The sequence below is a fragment of the Glossina fuscipes genome, unplaced genomic scaffold (genome assembly GCF_014805625.2).
Source record: "Glossina fuscipes isolate IAEA_lab_2018 unplaced genomic scaffold, Yale_Gfus_2 221, whole genome shotgun sequence".
In the NCBI taxonomy this organism is placed as follows: domain Eukaryota; kingdom Metazoa; phylum Arthropoda; class Insecta; order Diptera; family Glossinidae; genus Glossina; species Glossina fuscipes.
This window is the reverse complement of record NW_023998564.1, coordinates 2,452,680-2,474,840: the sequence shown is the minus strand read 5'-3', so window position 1 is coordinate 2,474,840 and position 22,161 is coordinate 2,452,680. Positions and strand designations below refer to the sequence as shown.

The following is a 22,161-nucleotide window of genomic DNA, read 5'->3' as shown; positions in this document are numbered from 1 at the left end:
AACAGTAATGCTGCCCTATGTCCAAGAAAATGTGCCCTAAGAAGATCCGCCGTAAATTAATATTCAATCTATGCCGAAAAGAATCTAACCTGCCTTTAAAAACAGTACTGATTATACCGGCAAATGACTGTCTGAATTGATTTCCATTAAATGACTACTTTTAAGTAAAAAATATTAAATATTTTTGAGCTCTTGCACACATACTTATTCATTTTATTCTCCACCTAGAAACATGCGATAAACTTCTTTTAAGTTCTTCTTTATATTTGAATACTTTATAAGGAAATGATAAACATACATATACATAATAAGAGGAAAATGGACACCGACATGAAACAACTTTGTCCACTTGTGCATATACACGTCTTATGTGATTCTTGATCTGATATTACAGATATTAGAGATTGGCGGGGGAAAAAATAGAATAGAAATTATTTGAAGTTTTCAAAATTTCAAAATTATATGGGCGAGTAAACAGATGGACGGAGGTAAATCAATTGATTAATAATACCCAGTATTTGAAAAAATATTAAGTCTGCTACCACAAAAAGCTTTAAAAATTTAAATTGGATAGAGAGACGAGCGTTGTGCATAGACACACAGCTCAGAAGTATTCTTCATTAAAGCATGTATAAGAACAGCTTTTAATATAGCGTACAAGAATGGGAGAAAGGCGGGTAAATATATTGCAGTTAGAAAAAAAGCTAAATATGATTGCAAAGTAAGTTTCTCGGTCTCGTGAATTTAGAAGACAACATATATAGTTTAACCTGGAACATTTTATTGTTGAGAGTATGGTTTCTAATGCAACTCGAGATAAATGGCTCATTAATAATATGAAAAGCCTCTTTTATGTTGTGTTGAAATGAACTGTGCTTCCGCTTACATTTCCTTTCTTTGCTTATCGGTTTACAATTTTTCAATCACTCTTAAAAAATTCTCTTATTTTTTAACTGAAAGGCTTATCGCTAAACACATCAACAACCCATTAAAAATATTTCGAGAAATAAGAAGAAAAATTGGCGCGTTGCATAATCCAAACGGCATTACAGTAAACTGATATAAACCCTCGCCAGCGGAGAATCCGGTCTTTCCCTTGCCATGTTCGACGACCTCCACCTGCCAGTACCCACACTTCAAATCTAAGGTTGAGAACTATTGCGAACCTGACAAGGTGTAGGGTGTCGCCGATCCTAGGCAAAGGGTAGCTATCTTTCTTGGTTCACAATCTTCCTGTAATCCACACAAAATCTGGTAGATCCATCTTTTTTTTTAACAAGGACTACTGGCGAACACCAAGGGCTATTCGATGGTTCGATAACTTTCTGCTCTTGCATGTCTTTGATTAAGTCCGCCACTTCTCCTCTTTTTGCCAGTGGAATTCTTGTAGGCCTTTGCTGAATCGGATCAGCTCCTACAGTGTTAATTATATGCTTCGCTGCATTAGTACGGCCATTTTAATTCGTACCGTTGGCAAAGATGGACCAATTTTTCAGCAAAAAATTTTTGGCATATTTCTTCTGCTGCTCATCCAGATTGCTAGTCCATCCTTTTATGAGAATTTCAGCCTCTGGGGATACCGTTGGGCGTGTTTTCGGAGTTTCGGCTTGATGATCTACTACGTATTCGGCTTCTTGGCATTGTGCTATAATGTCCCCTTTGTGAATTTTTGTTGTAACGCTGGTCGGGTTTAATAGCCGTACTGGTATTAAATTGTTGACTGGTGATACAACCGCTTTTCCAATGATGATGTTGTCTTTCGTATATTCTTTACTCGGCTCGACAACCCATGTCTTGTTTAGCCTTAGCTCCTCGGTAGCCGCGGCCCACACTATTGCTTCGGAGTTTGGAGGGATCTTCTGTTGTCGTTGTACTACAACTTGTAACACTTCGGCTTGTCTGTCGTATCCTACAGTCAACGGCAAAGTCACGTTAGCGTATTGTAACACTTGCCTTTTCATATCCAGTACGAAGCCATGTTTTGCCATAAAATCCATTCCCAATATTACTTCGTCCATTATATCTGCCATCAGAAATTCATGCTTCATTGAAACGTCGCTAATCGAAATGTTTCTGATAATTTTACCTTTAACAGCAGCTTCCTCACCAGTTGCCGTTCGGAATCGTGCTCCCACTAACGGGTCAAATTTTTCTTTGACGATTGTAGTGTTGATAACTGAATGCGAAGCACCAGTGTCCAGCGTGATGATGTGTTCACAGCCGATTTTCAATCGTTCCAGCACGTCGTTGGGTATTCCGATATAAGCGAGATTGGCCAGGCGTTCGATATCGGTAGCGTAATCTTGGATCCTTTCGTTCAGTTTCTGGTAGCGCGAAGACAACTCTAGATGGCTTACCTCCTTTATATGTTTGCTACCATATTTCCTTTCCAATGCATCCATAATTTCCGCGAATTCCGTTCTTTTTTCTTCCGAGATTATCTGGATAATTTCCACTGCTGCTCCTCTTAAGGAAGTTACCAAGGCGACTGCTTTATCTTCATCATCCCACATATTTTTTGTTGCAATAATACCAAATTGTAGCTTGAATGCGTCGAAGTTAGCGGTGCCGTCAAATACGGGTGTTTTTACTTTGATAGAGCTGGCGGTTATGTCGTTAGTTTGTAGCTTAGCCACTTCTTTTTTTAAGGTTTTTAGTTCCTTTTTGAAGGAGTATGCATTCTCTTCCTGTGCATTTATTCTGGCATCCAATTGCTCGTGTGTTTCGTCTATATGTGTTCGCAGGATGCGTTGGTTTTCTTGTATTTTCTCGTCGATTTTTGATTCTATCTGTTCCGTTTGTTGTTGCATTTGTTCATCTTAGCCTTTTTCTTCGCTATGTTTTTCCCCTGCTGTAGCTGCATTTTCTGCACCTACCAAGTTGTCGGCTTGCTCCTTTCCCTCGATATTATATTCGAATTCAAGTATCGACGGGTCCAGTCCGTCTTTTTCTAGCTGTTCGACCAGTCTTTGTTTCAATTCAGCTTTGGTACCGGTTGTACGAAGTCCTCTTTTTCCCAGCTCCTGTTTGAGCTGCTCCACTCTGAGGTCTTCTAATCTCACCATTTCTCTTGGTTTCCATGATCTCACTTCTGACACCAGTTGTTATGAAATTCGCTTTTATGAGATACGGCCCGTATCACTAGATCGTAGATATTTTGATCAAGAGAAATACACTTCAAAGTTCTTTTTCTTTACAATTATATTTCTTTTAATGTAGGATTATTTACAAATTATTTTTGGCAATGCTTCCGACTGCTTAACTGAAATACTCTTTTTCTACTCTTTGTCTTTCACAAATATTCTATTTATATACATTTTTGCCATCCTATTACTAGCACCTAATTTTATGACTTGATATTTAATTCGTTAACCTGCTTTTGTTGGTAACCGTTTTCATCGGCATGCAGGTGCATGAGGCGCCTGCGAATGTGCACTCTGCTTTTACCTGTCTGTTTTTCCACTAATCGCTTTCATCGAACCGCAGCTGCATGACGCCTAACGAATGTAAATTTGGTTGTAGAAAATGACTAGATTTGGGATTTCCGTAACAATATTATATAATGACTTTTCAAAGTAACGCTTTATATTGGAAGAGGTCCGGTCTGAGCCGATTTTAATAGGGCTCGACCTTGTTCAAAGGAATTCGGTGTATCAAATTTCATCAAAATATCCTAAATATTGCAACCCGTAAGTTGAACACAAGAAAACAAGATACATAGGCAGACCGCGAGGCAGGCAAACGTAAATCACTGAAGAGTGATTTTGAATAGATCGGTACAATAAAAGATGGGTCTGTCTCAAGTCCTTCTGGGCATCGCATACATCCGCACAAACTTAATATACCCTTGTACTACGAGTACTATAGGAAAAGGGAGCAAGAAACAACTTGAGTTAATTCTAAATGTATACATAAAGTCGGAATTATCATTGAATCTACTAGGATGGATAACTTCTATTCGTGTCAAACATCGTAGTGGCGAAAAGATATTCTACCTATGAAAATATGTTTGGTAATAGACTTGTTTTGTGTTTCTTCTATATCTGTCACAATGTATATATATATATATATCAATAGTCAGACTGTTTTCAATTTTATGAAAACTATGTTCAATTGAACAACATTAAAACAAAATTCGAAAACTTTTCTTCAATCCCATCAGATAATGCAGCAGGTATACACAGCTAACTAACTGACCATACGTCATGATGCCAAAAATTTCAACCATTTACAGGCAAGAGTATCTTCAGTTTATTTATTGCCTTGAACTTCAGTTGAAAAGTCAAATCGTATGAATTGTACTTCCGTAGGCAGCATAGAAGTTATTTTTACCCTCTTAACCATTATTTGTAAAGTTGTTGCATGTTGCAGCCAACAGAAAGGAGATTTGTTTGTTGATCTATTTTTTAACTTTTTTTATTAAAGTTATCCAAAGCAGGATGGTATGCTAAGTTCATTAAATGTTTATGTAAACTGCGTTTCGTTCGAAGAACTGTCAAACTGTAAATGGCCCAAAAAACGGACTTATAACCTCGTATACAGTGAAGACTGGCTGTTTCTAAATTCGTCCTAAAGTTGTATTTTTTCACTAATTTTTTTATTTATTAATATCGGCTCGATTTTTCCACCTTTCAACCACAAATTCAATTTTATAATTTTAATCCGAAAACGTTCCTTAAATTGAAAATAAACCGACACGCAACCAAATGGTTGTTTAAAAATTCAAAATAAACCGAAACGCAACCAAAAGTCAGCTGACTCGCTAGCGACGGATTCCATTTTCAAAACAATTTAATAAGAAAGCCTTTAAATTTGCTAATTCTAACATAATCCCCAACTCTAAACTTTGGTCTTGGAAATGTTTTAGGGAAATTATATACAGTTTGTAATATCCGCTTCTCGTTGTGTTTATTGACTTCATTTGGTTTCATTTTTATTATTCTGTGATATGTATTATTGTATTTGGCTAGTAATGTTTGCAGGTTGTTTATCCATTTGTAATTATCATTCACACTAAACATTTTCCACATTAAGTTTTTTAATGTTCTATTAAATATTTCACATATGGAGGCTTTCATATGAGTGTATGTGTGATAATGATTAATTTGATAACATTGCATTAAACTTTTAAAATCTCTATTGAAAAATTCCTTTCCCTAATAAGTCTGAATATTTCTTGGAGATGTATTTCTTTTTTCCAATACCTGTTTCACAGCTTTAACTATGTCTGAAGAACTTTTAGGTTTTACTTGTTCTGCGAAAGCATATTTAGAAAATACATCAATTCCAACCAAAAAGTATTTATAGTCATTGTTTAGCTTATGAAATGGAATTAACTCAACGAAGTCTATTTGCCATGTATCATTAAATCCTTTTTGAAGGAATTGCCTTCGAAAAAATTTTTTTCTGACTGGTTTGTGAATCTCATTACCAACTTGAATTTTACTCATTTTTATACATATATTTTTTTATAATTCTTAAATGTAGCTTATAAATCTTAATATCCTGCCTAATCTTGATTGACATTTTCCGAGAAAATTCAAAACATAATCTTAAGAAATCAATCTCACTATAAGGGTCGATGGATATGGACATATCAGCCAATTGAACATCAGTCTTATTTAATTCCACGCATTTTGATAAAAAATGATTGTAATAAAAAAACGAGATTTGCTTTTGTAACATAGTATTCCAGCATAGGAATGTTGATAAAAAAATTCCAACGCAAGTTATTAATCTCCATGTTTCTGCATCAAGTTTTATTCCATGCCTTTTTTTTTTAATAATCAAAAGACATTGTTCATCTCGCTTATATTTAAAATTACTCACAATGTTGTGTAGAGTTGGATAAGGATGGAACTCTATTGAGATTTACTGCTCCAGTAATTGGTATAAAAATTAAAGATGATGTTACCTGTGTCTGTTTCAACCCAAACGGCGAGCATGTAATAATAAAATAATTAGCTGTCAAAACCATTTTCATTAACGAATAATTCTTTAAAGGTGGCTGTGGCTACTTTGAATGCTGGTATTACTGTATTTGATATTAAAACTGCCACTCAAATAAGCACTATCGAAGGACGTAAAGATTTGGCAAGCGGTCGCTTAAAAACTGATGTTATAACAGCGAAAAGAAATCAATTGGGCCGGTAAGATGATTACATAGCAGCTTGTTCAGAGGACACCACTATTAAAATATTAAAAGGTGATGAAACCCAACCATTGGAATTAAAAGGACATGAAGGACCAGTATTAGCTTTAGATATACACTCTAAGAATACAATGTTGGCCTCTTTCTCAGGTGATGGCTCAGTAAAAGTTTGGGACTTACAAAACGAAGGCAAGGAGCTTTACTCTGTTCAGGAATTAAGTAAAACTAACAGTTTCGAAAATTGAATTTGTTTCGGTACACCTTGCTTCGAGCGAACAGAAAGCAAAATTTTGATATACATAAAGAGAAATGAAATTAAAGCGATAAGCACAGCTAATTGGGAGCATTTATTTTCATTAAACGATGACAAGGTGAAAGGTGAATACACCTATTTCCAATTTTCTCAAAATGGTTTATTGTTAGCAGCTAGTACCAGCAAAGGAGAAATTTCAATATTTGATTTTATCGCGCGCCAATCTAAGAAGTGCGAAGGACCCTCGAGCGAATGCCAATCTATCACTTGTATAGCTTGGAGCACTAAAAACAACGAAGAATTAGCCTATTGTGACGCGTCCGGGCAATTGGGTACAGTATTTGCTAGTTCTGAACTTATATATAGATATAGAATTTACAGGAGATACAGACGAAGATCATATGGATTTCGTGTCTCGCAACGGGCCTTTAAGTCCTTGTGTAGGTAAAAATGCGCCCGCTGTGTCGAACGGTTTTAAGCTACAAACCGCTTTTCAGCCCAGTTGTACGCCCATTCATTTGGAACATCGTTATTTGGTATGGAATGGCATGAGTATTGTAACTTCTCATGCCGATGGCGCCAATGGTGCTATTGACGTAGAATTCCATCACGCCAGTGTTCATCATTCATTGCATATACCTAATTATAATAATAATAATATGGCGAGCTTAAGTTCTACGGCTTTAGTTTTAGCTGGTAAGGATTCAGCAAAACTGGTAGTAATTGCTTTGGCTGCTTCTGGTAATAAGGAGTGAAGTATGCAGCTGTCTGAAGAAGACGTGGTAGCTCTAGTGGCTACTACAAAATTAATAGCTGTAGCGACAAGCGTGCAATTTTTACGCATTTTTACTATAACTGGCAGCCAAAGGGAAATAATTTCTATACCTGGTTCAGCGATATGTCTCTCAGGCTTTGAAGATCGCATTATGTTGAGCTACCATGCTGCCAAAAACAACAAAATATAACGGCTATGTTATTGCACGCTTGCGGGCTAAGTTTAAAGTGCAAAAATTACTTTACCTTTAACGCCGGGACGGCAATTGGTATAGCAGGGATTTAGCGACTGTGGCTCTTCGGTGTTCGCTGACTCTATGGGCTTAGTGCAATTGTTTAATGTGAAAAGTAACTGTTGGTACCCTGTTTGCGACACGATGAAATTATCATCCTGTGTTTTCAATAATTAGTTCGTAATATCTTTGTCGGAGAGATCGCAAATACTCCAGGCAGTTCTTTGTCGCAGCTGCTCCTATCCCATGACTAATCCAAGGCCTTTACACAACAAAACCGAAGGTCCAAGTTTTTTTAATACAAATTTTCTTGGAAAGAGTCCTGTATTGGCTGAGTATACCCTGCCCAAGAAGACTGGTTACACATTTGAAAACTTTTATTGCAAGACTAATTTCGAAGATTCGTAAGCATGCCATCATAGATTTCTTATTTTCTTACTTGTCTGTTTATTTTGGTTCATGCAATAATAAAATTCTGCCGCCTTGTCAATTTTTTCTTAATCAAAATTTCCTATGCCTCATTTTTCTAAACTTATGGCCTACGAACTGGTCTTCCTACGAAATAATTGAAATGTTGTTAACCCTTTTGCGTTATCGAATTGTGCAGAAGCGTTATCGAAAAAAATATCGTCATTAAGACTAGTGGAATGCTAATTTGTTTTTCAGCTTGTATGGATCAACCTAATCTCTCAAAAACATACCAACCAACAGATGGTTCTTCTCATGTAATCTACTTACTTGACTTCATCTCATCGCATTTTACTACATGATCCCAACCTTAAAATAGGAATATAAGCCGTAATCAAATGAAATATATATACATAATATATACCCTATACAGCTTGTGATGCGGGGTATATTAAGTTTGTGCGGACGTTTGTAGCAATGATAAAGACTTAAGATAGATCCATCTTTTATTATAAGCCTGTGTGTCCGTCTGATGTCTATCCACGTAAAATTTTGTTTAACTTACAGGTCGCAATTTTTGGGACATTTTGAGAAAATTGGGTGTCTTGACCTAAGGACGAGCCCTATTGAAAATGGTTCAAATCGGTCAACTTTTTGGACAACTCCCCGCCGACGACGTCTTAGTTTGAGAAATAGTTATATGGGGAAAATTGCTATTTTCAATGTTTTTGGACAAAACTCGCTCCATAATAGTATTTGGTCATTTTAAGTTGGTGTGCAAAACACCCTCTCATATAGTGGTTCCCACGACAACGAAATCTTTATATAGTAACAAATAAGAACATTATAGTCTGGGAAAGCCGACCATTAAACACCGTACACCACATTGTCTAACACAATTCTTACTTTTGTATAAAATTTCTATTGTAGATAAAATTTCATCATCACGTATTAAAACTTAGATTTTTTCCCGCAAACAGAATAGGAACCAAAAAAGGGGCCGAGCTGGTTCAAATTTAGTACAGGTAATTATTTAACTTGAATAACTAGTATGATGCGATATCCATCAACCCTGGACAGCATGGATAATAAGACGTTGTTTGAACGTAATGTTAAAGGGAGGACGTAGATATACTTACTTATGCCTTTGCAGCTGAACTATATAACAAGAATCAATATATATATATTATTAGTTTACGAAAAAATGCGTTATACCGTTTTAAGACGTTGTACCTGTTCGTATTTATTCAGAGAGGATTTACTTGGTTTGTAATCTCGATAGAGTTTGAATTTTTTAAGGGGTTCGTTTGAATTGTATTTCATATACGCAGAGAAGATGTATTGTGGATTGTGTCGTGTGTTATTGGTCTTCCGCAAATCCATTTTCGCTCCTTTTATAGTATTTGCTGTTAATGGTATGCAAATTTCTCCACAACTTGATTCTTCAACTTATTTATTGTAGTTGCCATACGGTTTTCAACTGTATTGCATTTTTCTAAAGGATTTGATTACACAGTACTATTCACGGTATATAGTGGAAAGTGTGTCATTTGTGTTCCACGCAAATCCATTTTGTTTTTTCTCTTATAGCACCTGCTAAAAAAATGACCGCTATATAAATTTCACGTGGAAACTGAACGCAAATTAAACTGAATTTTCTACTTATGAGCCCCCACAATTGATTCAAGATTTGTTACCATATTCACTATACCAAATGGGTATAAAATGAGTACAAAAAGTTACTCTGTATTTGTTTAGAATTGAGAATAATGCAAAGAGTCGGTCTATATATATGAACAACCGCCTGTTTAATTGAAAAAGCCAGTCAGTTTGTGAAACAGATGTTGCATTAAAAAACGACTAAGAATTTGGAAGCATCTGAGCGTAAGCGTATAAATTTGGAAGCATGAAACAAACTTCAACTTCAACCAAATTGCCCCCAATTGAATTTGCTAACATCTGAGAGTAAGCGTATGAAAATTGCCAACATCTGAGAGTAAGCGCATATGTTTGTTTACACTTCTCAATTATTGAACATGTATTTGTATAAAAATGCCGCTTTTGGCCTCTGGAAATGTAGCCCGGTTTTTCATATATAGATTTTAATATATTTGGGGTTTACGATTTAAACCAAGCGTAAAGAAGTGCATGCCTATCAGCAGAATATTACTCGCATTCTTATTACACATCAAGTGCACTTTCTCAAGCACGTTGGTCACATATAAGGAACTGATCATAAGTGAATTAGACTTCGACAAGCTGCTAGAGCGTCCCCAAAGAGAAAACAGCAAAAGTGAAAGCACCACTCGGAAGAATATTCGAATAAAGAAGAAGAAGATATTCCCTACATAGATGGAGAGCGCGAAAACAGCTACCAACCATTAAGAAGAGCAAGTTCAAACGAAGCTTATATGTTCACTACTGTTCTAGGAAAATGCAGACGCCGAATTAACTGATAAGATAGCGGTAGAAGAGCAAGCTGGTGGCGGCGTTAGTTTACGAGTTTGGTATGCATTCTTTCGAGCCGGTAGCACGTTGGTGGGCTTATCTTTCATGGTTTTTGTTATGTTGCTATCGCAAATTGTGTGTAGCGGCTCAGATTATTTTGTAAATATATGGAAGCAGCAGGAGTAGCTGCGTTCTATTAATGAAACAGCTGTCTTAACCACCTATGAAAGCTTTTACATTTAAGTCCCTTTAATCTTCGGCTGCTATAGCGATAGTAACAGTCCTAGATATTTTAATCTTGCATCTATATTTGCGTCCATCACAAGATCTAAAGCGCTTGGAAAGAATCTGTTAGTTTTGTAGCTTAATGTAAGCGAGAAGATATAGAATTTTTGTTTATTTTAAGGCCGTAGTCCGGTGTTTTCCCATTTATCTTCCTCATTGTCCGATTTGGCTACAATGCGTTCACGCAATTTACACAAGAAGATTCTATTGGCATTGTATGCTGACCAACAATTCCTAAATTACGAAATGGCGCCATGTGGATAGCTCTTATAATGCCCTCTTCGCCTGCCACGCAGGCAATCCGATCGGTAATCGGTATCATTTCACTCATAGATGCTTTCACTCCCGGAAATTTGTCGCTATGATAACCAAACTAACCGTATTAGTTTATGTATACGTGTGTATTATCGAAATTTCTAGAAACACCAAAATCACAAAAAAAAAGAAAAAAACAACAACAATATGATGAAAACATTAAAAGGAATCCAGAGTTTCATTGAAGTGTGCTAGGATGGTAAGAAAAATTTGTTTGTCAAGGAGAGTGGAAAACGATTGAGAGCAAATATCATTAAAAAAAAAAAACTGTGTTAAGTTTACACATCAGCTGCAGTAAATTTGGCATAAAGTGTTCTCTATTAGGAGATTTAAGAGTTTTAATCTGAGAGCAAATTTTATCTACATGTAAATATATATGCATAGACAAACCTTACAAATTAGCTGGGTATGAAATGCATTCACTAATATATGAGGTAACTAATCACTTAAGTTTTTAAATAATCCATGATGGGCAGAATGTCTCCCAACGTCTTCGTTAATTATAACAGGTCAAGGCAAATGATCGTAAAGTTTTCCGAGAAAAAAGCATTTAGAGTCGCACAACTTTTTTAATATTAGCGCTTCCAAACCATACCATAACGTATGCCAAAGATTCATAGATAGTTTGTAATTAATTTTAAAAAAAAGCATTCGATGTGTTTATGGTGAAAATTTTTTATCAAAATCAGTAGCAAATGATTTGGTTGAATCCGGCCTGAAAATTTGAACGTTAAAGACATTGTTTTCGTCTAATGGGCTACTCACTAAGAAAATTAATATAATTTTGCAGGGTTATGAGTTGCTCCAACCTAACTGCACGAAAGGAACGAACTCTTAGTTCGATCGAAGCGCACATTAATCCGTTAAGTAGGCGAGAGAGTAAAACCCGTGGGTTTAAATCTTAAGTAGGGTTGTCTTTGGTCGTAGCTATAGCGAGTGCTCAGTCGGTAAAGGCATAACTTTTATCGATTCGACGCACACCTACTAAGCTGCGGCCGCCTCATCTTTATGGTTTTCTTTTTTTAAGCGGCATCCTATGAATCATATTAAAAAGAAACTTTTAATGCAAAAGTCGAAATTTAGATGCTGCCTTATAACTAGAGTCGATCATAAATAATATTGTTATTCTTAACGACTTAAATTTAGCATAAAATATTTCGTTATGAATTTGTTTCAAACATTTTATCAACATTTAGATATTAAAATGTAGACTAAAATAGAGTAAGAAGAATGATTCGAAAGCTTAGAATGTTTCTTATATGCATCGCCATTGAGCCATCCGGCAATCATCTGTGTCAATTTCTATAGAATTCTGTTAATGGAAATTATTTAGTCCAATTTTTCATTTAAAAATCCCAAATGTTTTATGGCGATAACACAGCGATTTGATGAGAAAAATTCCAAAAGACCCGTAAATACAGACCCGTAATACGCAAAAAAAGAAAAATTATTTAATTTTAAAACCATTTTTCTATTAATACGTAATATCCCAGATTTAAGTGAGATCAATAGTTTCGTAGTTTTCAATCTTCGCCATTCAGCCATTCAATATGCGGAAACTTACAAAGCTTTGCTTGGGTGATGATAGGTTCTAGAATAGGGAATCTGTTCACATGAGACTTTCTCTTGAACTCAGTAAAAATTATACAGCAGACATAGATCTATCAACGGGGGAAGGTCTTATATCCATTTACACCAGATAGTAGCTTTATCGCCTTTATTGTAAAACTGTAATATATAAATTGGTAACGCACATTGTCTCATAAGTTTGATGGCTCACTAAGTTCGTTACTATCATTTGATGAATCGTCTTCGGTAGCCAACTCTACTTCATATTGAAAACCTGTTTTCGTTACATCGATTAACTTATTTGATTCAAAGCATCTCAAACAAATTCCGTTCTGTTTGGCATTTACGGTGGCAAGGTATAATTTACCGCACCGGACACATTCATCCTGCTGCTCTCCTAAAATTTTGAGAAATACAAAATACATTACACTGAAAGACCGAATATTGCATATCAATTTACCTTCGTGTGTTTTCAGATGTGCTCGTAAATTGCAGCCTAAGCAAATTTTTTGTTGCATAACTCACATATATGTGGCTTATCACTTGCCGGTTATGAATGAAATAATAACCAAGCGAAAATATAAAACATGGTAGTTGGGTTAGGACGACTAGCACTGTAGCTACACCGCTCCGCCTGCATACAATTCTTCATTTCTTCTCCTGATAAATTGACAAAAATTATTATACTTTGAAGGTAGCCTTGCGTAGAAAGGCGGTTAACCGTGGCGTCACCCACCAACACATTTTTGGACTTCTTCAACTTTGCCAGCCAAGCCAGCTGCACCGATCTGAACAAGTGGTAATCAGAAGACGCCATGCCTGCTGAGAATCTCCATTTCAAGCTGCAACAGTGTGTCCGGGACAACTCTTGCAACAAGTGGGCAAAAAATGGCATTTTCAGTCAATTCGTGTCGCCACCTTAAAATGTCCGCTTCTATGAAACGGGCTAGTTTATCGCGTTGACACGCCCGATTAAAGCCGTAAATTCGTATAAATTGAGTAAAAGTACTCGAGCAGTATTTAAAAAAATTATCCAGCATCACTTGAATGTCACGGTCAGCAGCTAGAACATTTTTGGATTCATTACAGGTGGATTATTGAAAGCGCGTACCGAATCCCAAAGAAAAACTTTAATTTGCATCGATCCAAAATTTAGACTTCTATTCGAAATGAATAAACCCTGTAGGATGCTACGAGATAATATGCAGTGGCCCGACTTACGACTGAATTCTATAAACAAGTTCTGAAAAAACGTGAAAAAATTTACGACAGAAACAACACTTGGCTTCTGAAGTATTAAAAGCTTACCAAAGCAGTGCAGTAACCACGCATACGTATAATTTTACATGAATATTTCGAACGCTGCACTAATTCTTCTAGGAACATTAAGCTAGAGGGGCGATCGCGCATTTTAACACTACGAGGAAACATAGGTGGCTGACTGCGATCATGAATGCCCATTGGATTAGGACAATAGGCTTAAGTATGGAAACAATTATGGTATCGTATTTCTCCTTTTTTTGGTTATTTTCTCTTTATCTTACTTGCAGCCCGATATAGGTTGTGTACCTTTTCCAATGGTTTTTTTGATTTGTGGTATTAGCTCTAAGGAAGCATGCAATTTTTTTTTGGTATTTTGAATGGAGATGGGCTAAGCCAATAGATTTATGTCTTATATGTCCTAGGCAATTTTTATACAAATACATGTTCAAGTATTGAGAATTGTAAACAAATGTGGACGCTTAGTCTCAGATGTTTGGAATTTTTATACAAATACCCGCACAAGCAGCTTTTAAAGCGTATATGTTTGTATAAATTTGGTACCTTTAGAGAATAACGTATATATGTTCTCAGTAATTTGTAAAAATTCCAACCATGTGAGAATAAGCATGAGCGTATATGTTTGTTTACTTTTTCCAATAATTTTGCATGTATTTGTATAAATTTGGTGCCTTTCAATATGTTTTTTTATCAATAAGCGGGCTGATAGCTTGGTTGAAGCCTAAAGCGTGCAAATAAAATGCTCGAATAAGAGTATAAACATATATGGAAGTAAGCAGAGCAGGTTTAATTTTGTACGCTTAAGATATCTTCAAATAGATACCCTCACCTTTTATTATGCCGATTGACTTGGAATCATTTTCTGAATTTGTTTAAGCATATCTGTTCATGCTCGATCTTTTGAAAATTTTCGATGAAATTTGATAGATTAACGCTTTCTGGTCCAAGGACTCGTTATCTTTGCGCGCCACGCTAAAAGAAAAATAAACATGGCAATGGTACGCTTGCGAAAACGCTGAGTTGCATTTTAGCTGAAAGCATAACACTACACCAGGCGCCTTACATTCCAGAAAGAGGACTACTGCTGCAGTTTGTGACGGAGTTAAGTATGATATGGTCAGAGCACTGTCTGGAGGAAGCGTAACTATCGTCTTGCATCCAATTATTAACAGCTGGTCTAATAACTTTAGACGCTTAGATTTAGGATGTAAAACTTGCAGGTGAGGACTTAAATGATTTAAGTAGTGCAGACCAATTTAGCTGATATCTGCATTCGTAAAGATTATCAAGCGCATGGTTAAGGAGAGACTAATGGATTTCTGGAAAACTGGCAACATAATGCCAGCTCATTTGTAAAAATCTACGAAAATGTGCGCCAATGAATTGTGCTTTTTCATAGCGAATCCGAAAAAAAAAGTTGGTAAAAAATTGTCATGATTTTTCTATATATTAGCAAAGCTTAAGATTGCCTTAACTTGATAAAGAGATTTTCTAAACTTTTCAATCCTCCTTCAAATGCATCTGTAGACCTTAAACTTTGTCCTGCGTCTTTTGAAATAATGGGTCATATTGTAAAAATATCCGTAGTTGTTTCCACTATTTCGTTGTTTCGTTGTTAGTAAGGGCTAGGCAGTAACATGGCCCTAAAATATTCCATAAATTTAGCAAAATATAAAACTAAAAATCAACCGTCTTCTAACTAAACTAAAAATCAATACTACTCAGTAGTTAGTAAGCATTCTAGAAGATCAGAGCTAAACACCTTTCACAGTCAGGCGAAAAAGCTGTTATAGGACAGCAACAACAAAAACAGAACCATTTGAAGGGTTTCTTTCGAACTAAAAGCGCGCCGAAGATTACCTTCAAATGTGCCTAATGTTACTTGAATGAATTTATCACTAAAGAAAGAACAACTCAAACAATAAAGTTTATTAATAGATATTTTTGTGTTTTTGAACAAACACAAAAACATTCAATATATATGCGGAGCAAGTGAAAATTGGATGTTGATGTTATATTAAAACATTTATGACATAATAAAGTAAAAAGTTAAAATGAATCTAATCTTAAACTAAATGGTTTTAATTTGTTTAAATCGTTTTTGTATCACTTAAAATTATTTGCTTGCGGTTAATACGTTAAAGTTACAAATGCAGAAAACAAGTAAAAAGCTATAGTGAGTCAAGGCCCATCATTAAATATCCAACGCCATCCTGCAATTATATGTTAGGTGGTGGAAGGAGTAGTACCATCTGAACCGCTTTCAACAGTGCCGGTTTTGGGGCGGGAACCGATCGGCGTACCAAATTTCGTCAAAATATCTCAAAAATTGCGACGTCTAGGTCAGAGAACAAGGCAGACGAACGAGCGGATAAGCTTAGATTGATTTAATAAAATGTGGGGCAATCTGGACTATATACATGCGCACAATTTAAACCTTGGTAGAATGGATACGATAGGGTATGCAGTGGGTGGGTTATATATAACATGGCATTGTTTCAAGTAGCTTTAGTTGTTAATAATGTTACAGTTTTTTGCTGATGACTTTTCCCTCTTACTTCATTTATCATTAATAATAAATAAATATGCAGCCCCATCTACATCACTTGTGGTACAAGTTTTAGTTATTAAGTATTAAGGAGACGTATGCAACACAGAAGGACTTGAAATAGTCCCTCCTTTTATTATACCGGTCAATTCAATATCACTTTCTGAAGCAATTCCATGTCAAAATCGCTTTCTGAATCATTTTAAGCTTGTCTGTCCATCTGTCCATCTGTCCACCTTGTTTTCTTGTATTCTTTTGAATTTTTTTATGCTTTTTGCTACTTGTGGTGCAAACGTTTGGTTCGATGTATATGGAATGTAGGGGGTTTACGCAACATCCAGAAGGACTTGAGACGGACCCATCTATTATCATACCGAATAACTTTATGAATAGGTTTGCTCGCCGTGTTCTTTTCTTTCAGCATATTCTGCACACAATTAAATAAGTTTTCGAATAAAAAAGATTAATAGGAAAAAGGGAAAAAATACCTTAATGAAAACAAAAAAACATATGCGCATACATTTACCTCCAATAACATGGAAAGTAATGTAAAGAAATAAAACAAAAAACAGAGTTGTCAACAATTTCAAGTCATGTTACTTAAGTATATTTAAGTTAGCAGCGTAAGGATTAAATGGCATAAAAACCGTTTCAAAGCATTTCATTTATAAAATCGGATAATGTTTGGACACTGCTAAATAAATAAACCGAATAAAAAGTGCCCGGGATAAATTTTTATGTAGCTTTCACAGTTTGTTTTATGTTCTTTATTGACGTCGCATCGGAGGCAGGGAAAGAACTTAAAAATATGAGAATGTTATAATCAGGCAAAGGCGGTCATTACTTACCCTCTTTCGTCTAATACAATCATTCACTTCATTTCATTCATTTTGATAATAAGACGCTGAAAATTTTACATTACTTTTATGCAAGAAAGACTGTACATTGTAGGATCCCCAAAAAAGAATCCAAGAAATAGACCCAGGTGGTTTAGATGTGCTCCACCTAAGTTTTAAATAAATTCTTTTGGCATTAAGGGTTTACATTTCCTGAAAATCCTTTTATGTGTTGGTATCCAAAAAATAGACCTACGCGATCACAATTCCCTATCATTTATTTGTTTGCTAAGTTGCTATTATGGATTAATTCTCACCATAAAATATTAAAAATTTCATGAGAACTTCATAAGAAATCTTATATAGAGTAGTGTCACTAAAATGTATGTGTGGTGTGGCTGAAATTTGGTCCACTTAATTTCTATATTAAATTCTTACCAAGAATAAATTTTAATCACAAAACATTAACAATTATGACTTTTTGACTTATAAAGATTTATATTCCATGAGAACTCTTATACGTGATGATATCCAAAAAATAAACCTACTTTGTCCACATTCGGTAAGGTGAATTTTTATTTTAATTTACTATTATCAATCAATGTTAGCCATGAAATTTTAAGAATTGAATCTTTTTATCATATAACGATTTAGTTTTCGTTGTAAAGGTTATATGAAAAGGGTTTCAAAAAATTGCTGCACCCAAAACGAATTTTTCATACAAATTTAGAATGTTGAAATATTATTACACAGCGGGTTTTAGTGTAAAAATTTTGAAAATGGTAATTTTTTATATAGGGAGGCAAGAAAAAGAAACGAAACATTTTCAATAGCGTTAGTGCTTGGGCGCAAACATCGGTGTGCCAAATTTCATCTGAATAGCTGAGAAGTTACAACCTGTAAGTTTAACACAAAGTTACCTGGACAGGACGGACAGACAAGCTTAGATCAATTGAGGAAATCGATCGATATAATAAAAGGTAGCTGTTTCTTAGGCCCCTCTGGGTAGTACGTACGACCGCATGACTTAATATACGCTCTACCACAAGTGGTGTACGGTACAGTTAGCGACTTGTCAAAAATTCTACCGGTCATCTAACTAAATTCTTCTAATATCCTACACTACCTTTGGTACACGACTATATTGAGGTTGTTCGGATGTGTGCGACATCTAGAAGGTTTTGGGATAGACCTACCTTTTATTATACTCTTAAATTCAGTTCGAAATCGATCTAAACCCGTTTGTTTCCTTCTCCGTCTTGTATTCAAACTACAGCCCGATATTTTTGGTATTGGTTTTGATAGGATGTGATATATCGACCTTTCTTGGCTCAGGGACGAGGCGCTATTGAAAATTGACTGACCACTTCCCATAACTGTGGGTCCATGTAGGGCATCCAATAGTGGGCCCTGGCCCAACATTGTGCTTTTAATTGCTTTGGTTTTTTTTCCCATCGATTTCATACACAACTGATTTGCAAGTCAAAATATAAATGTCAAAATACATTTAATCGAACATTTAATATTAAGACCAATTTTCTTACGAGTATTTATCTTTTATATTGTGTATTAACTTGTTTATTAACAAAGAATTAATCCTACGTCAGGTTACACTTCCTTAGAGAGAAAGTCCGCCCTGAACGCTTCATTAGAAGTAAAGGTTTTTTTTTTTGTCTAGCCCAGTGTTACTAAACTCTTCAGTAAACTATTGTGCCATAACTGAAGGGATGAAAATAGTTTCACAACACAGGCAGAGAAAAGAGACATGAATGAAGACTTTTGTTTGCTTATTTACAAATATGTGAAACGTATTTATATACACGTGGTTGACTGGCTGGCTCGTATATTTGCTTCTATGTATTTGTTAAAGTTTGCTGAAATATACCCTTGATGAGGGCAATCAAACAATTTCCTCAAAAGTTTTTACACATTTGTATACACTTTCTGATTCTTTATCAATACGTACGTATTAACAACAGCGGTAATAATAATAATAATAGCAATAACAGTAACAATTGCAATAATTCAATGTAATACATAAAATGTATTCACTTAAAATGCCACCGGAATGAATGTGCCAAACTGTGTTCTTTGGCGAAACAATTAATAAAGCAGTGAATAAAACAAAAATAGTGGAAGAAAGCGAGTCGAAACGAGAAGGAAAGATAAGAGAAAGTATATAATGGTTGACTACAAACGAACAATTTAAGGTAGCCGAGTACGTTTGGAGTTGATTCGGCAGACGATCGAAATTCCGATCCAATCATACCCCACGTCACTTGTGGTTCAGGATATATTAGGTCTGTGCGACCATTTGTAACAAGCAGAAGGGCTTAAGAAAGACGCATCTTTTATTATGCCGATAAGTTTTTTTGCCCGTCTTTCCGCCTTTAGTCTCTACTCTCCTCTACTATTTACTCGCAAAAGGGGCGATCTCCCACAAATTTTAGTTAAAGTACGGTCTACCGCACTTAGCAGTAGACCTAGCTACTTGGCTATGTGCTTAGGATTGAATCCATGCTTTAACTGTTTGGCTATGCAATAGCACAATATGCGATATCCCAAAATTGGTTTTGCTCGCTTCCCCCAAGTTTTCAAACAATTTCGTCAACGAAAATAGTGGCGCCAATTTAACATCACATTTTGACAGAAGAACGTCTACCGGTAGACATGATCAACCACTCGGAGGACATCCCTAATTCGACTTTATAGTCGCGACTACTATCTATACAACTTTGCGGCAACAACTATTTTCATACAGCTGTTACTAAAAAATTGATTGCTAAGCCAAAATCTATAGTCCAGTTTGGCATATTTCAGCAAAATTAAGATTAACTATTAACTCTGCATGCAATCGTTGTTCAAAAAGGTAGGTAAAGAAAGATGTGGACATCTTTTTAGTAAATTGTGTTTTCCACTCGAACAATAGTGACTGCAGAGTTTGCGAGACTTCTAGAGCTTGCTTGCTTGTGTTTCCTTTTACGTTCATTTTAATTATTAAAGTTATCGCTTATACCATAACGGTCGAGCCTTCTAAATTAAAGTATATGTAGGCATAATAGGTGTAATAGTAGGTGTACATACCACATAAATTAGTGATCACAAATACTACTCCCACCGGCACCGAAAAACAACGAAATAACGATCGGCTTAGCGATTACTGACATTGTAACACCCTGTTAGTAAACACATTTGCAATGAGAGTGGTTTGGAAATTCGATAGTAGACCATTCCATAACTTTATGGCATACATAAAATAGTGTCTGTCAAGCAAGGCGCTATAATGGATTTATTGCTGGCTGCAGATCTCAGTTTTCCGTGTAGATATCTAGGCTGCTTTACGTTAAGAAGCTTATGAAGCAGTATCAGCACTTTCTGCGGGAGTATATTTTCAACCGTGACCGCCAGCAATCAAAGAAAGTATGCGTGATCTCTTCTTTATTCCACGTTAACACCATGAAAGAAAATGGGCATACCATGATAAATATTACGCGCACTTTGAAAAAGATTTTGCTCAAATGAATTCACGCTCTTATTAATTACATCCTACATCACTTGTAGTACAGGGTATATTAAGTTAGTACGGACATATGTAACATGCAGAAGGGCTTAAAATAGACCCATCTTTTATTGTGTCGATCGATTGAGAATCACTTTCTGAACCCTTTTTCATGTCAAAATCGTTTTATAAATTGATTTAAGCTTATCTGTCCATCTGTCCGTTTTGTTTCAAGCGTTTGGTCGGATCTATGCAACACGCAAGGACTTGAGATAGACCCATATTTTATCGCTTTCCGAATCGGTTTGACTGACCGCCTGTCTTGTTTTCTTATGTTTAAGCGCAATCATTGAAATACTTTGATGAGATGTGATATACTGATGTGTTTTGGTCCAAGGCCGAACACTATTAAACACGTTTTGGATCCGTCTGCTTTTTCGACCACTCCCTATATAATGATCTATTTTGAAAAGTCATTATATGGAGAAAAATTGCAATAGTATTTCGGCATTCTGAATTGGGGTGAATCCTTTGGACCGGCTGGGAAAAATTTTTGAACGCACTCATATAATTTCTGCTGAAACGGGATATTTATATGGTCGATTTTCTAATATTTCATGACGAAAGTTGGCACATAATAGTAAATAGACAAGGAAATCTATCTTACCGAATTTGAAACATGTAGGTCTACTGTTTGGACACCATTGCATACGAAACGTAAACCCTTATATGCCAAAAAGACTTGATTGTTAATTTCTTTGTAATGAAAATTTGGTCATAATAGTAATTAAATAAGAAAACTAAGTCTCGTTGCTGCTCCTTCTCATGAGTAGTAAGCCCGTCTCTTAATAAGGCTTAATTATTAATAATTTATGATGAATATTAATTCATAGTAGTCTATTTTTTTGGGTCTCTAACATATTACGAAATGCAAATTCCTATACGGAGAGAGAGACTAACTTACCAATATGCAGGAAAAGACCATATAATTTCTGGCGGAGTGATGGAATAAATTCTTAGACTAAAAAAAAGACATTGAGCACTAGGCACACTGGCTATCCACTCTAATTTAAATAAATGTACATTAGATAATAAGCTTAGTAGCATTAATAAAGTAATATATTGAATTGATATTCGGTTCTGAAGCTGATTGTAGAATGTCCAAAGTGTTAATCGTTCCGAATGCAATACTTCTAGCCAAGCAAAAGTTAAGGCAGTCGCAGATAATGTGCTTTATACTGTGAGTTTGTCCACAACTGCAGATTGGGGAGGAAGACTTCTTCAAGATCCATTGGGAAGTTGCAATTGTATGATCAAGGCGAATTCGCGAAAATGTTTGGATCTTGGTTTTCTTAACATTTGTTGGATATAAAGGTGGAGTTAATTGAGGGTTAATGGAAGAGTAATTTATTTATTTATTTATTTATTTTATTTATTTATTCCACTCATACAAGAAACTCAACTAAAACAAGATGGCAGTCGAGTTCAATTGACTCTTAAAGTAAATCTTAAATTAATTAATATTAAAACTTAATATTAAAACTTAGTATAAGTACAATAA

The 22,161-nt window shown here is 35.5% G+C and overlaps 1 pseudogene; it reads left to right on the top strand.

Annotated features, from left to right (window-relative positions):
• Nucleotides 1-4,005: 4,005 nt before the first annotated feature.
• On the top strand, nucleotides 4,006-10,816 carry LOC119642288 (annotated as a pseudogene).
• The last annotated feature ends 11,345 nt before the right edge of the window (nucleotides 10,817-22,161 follow it).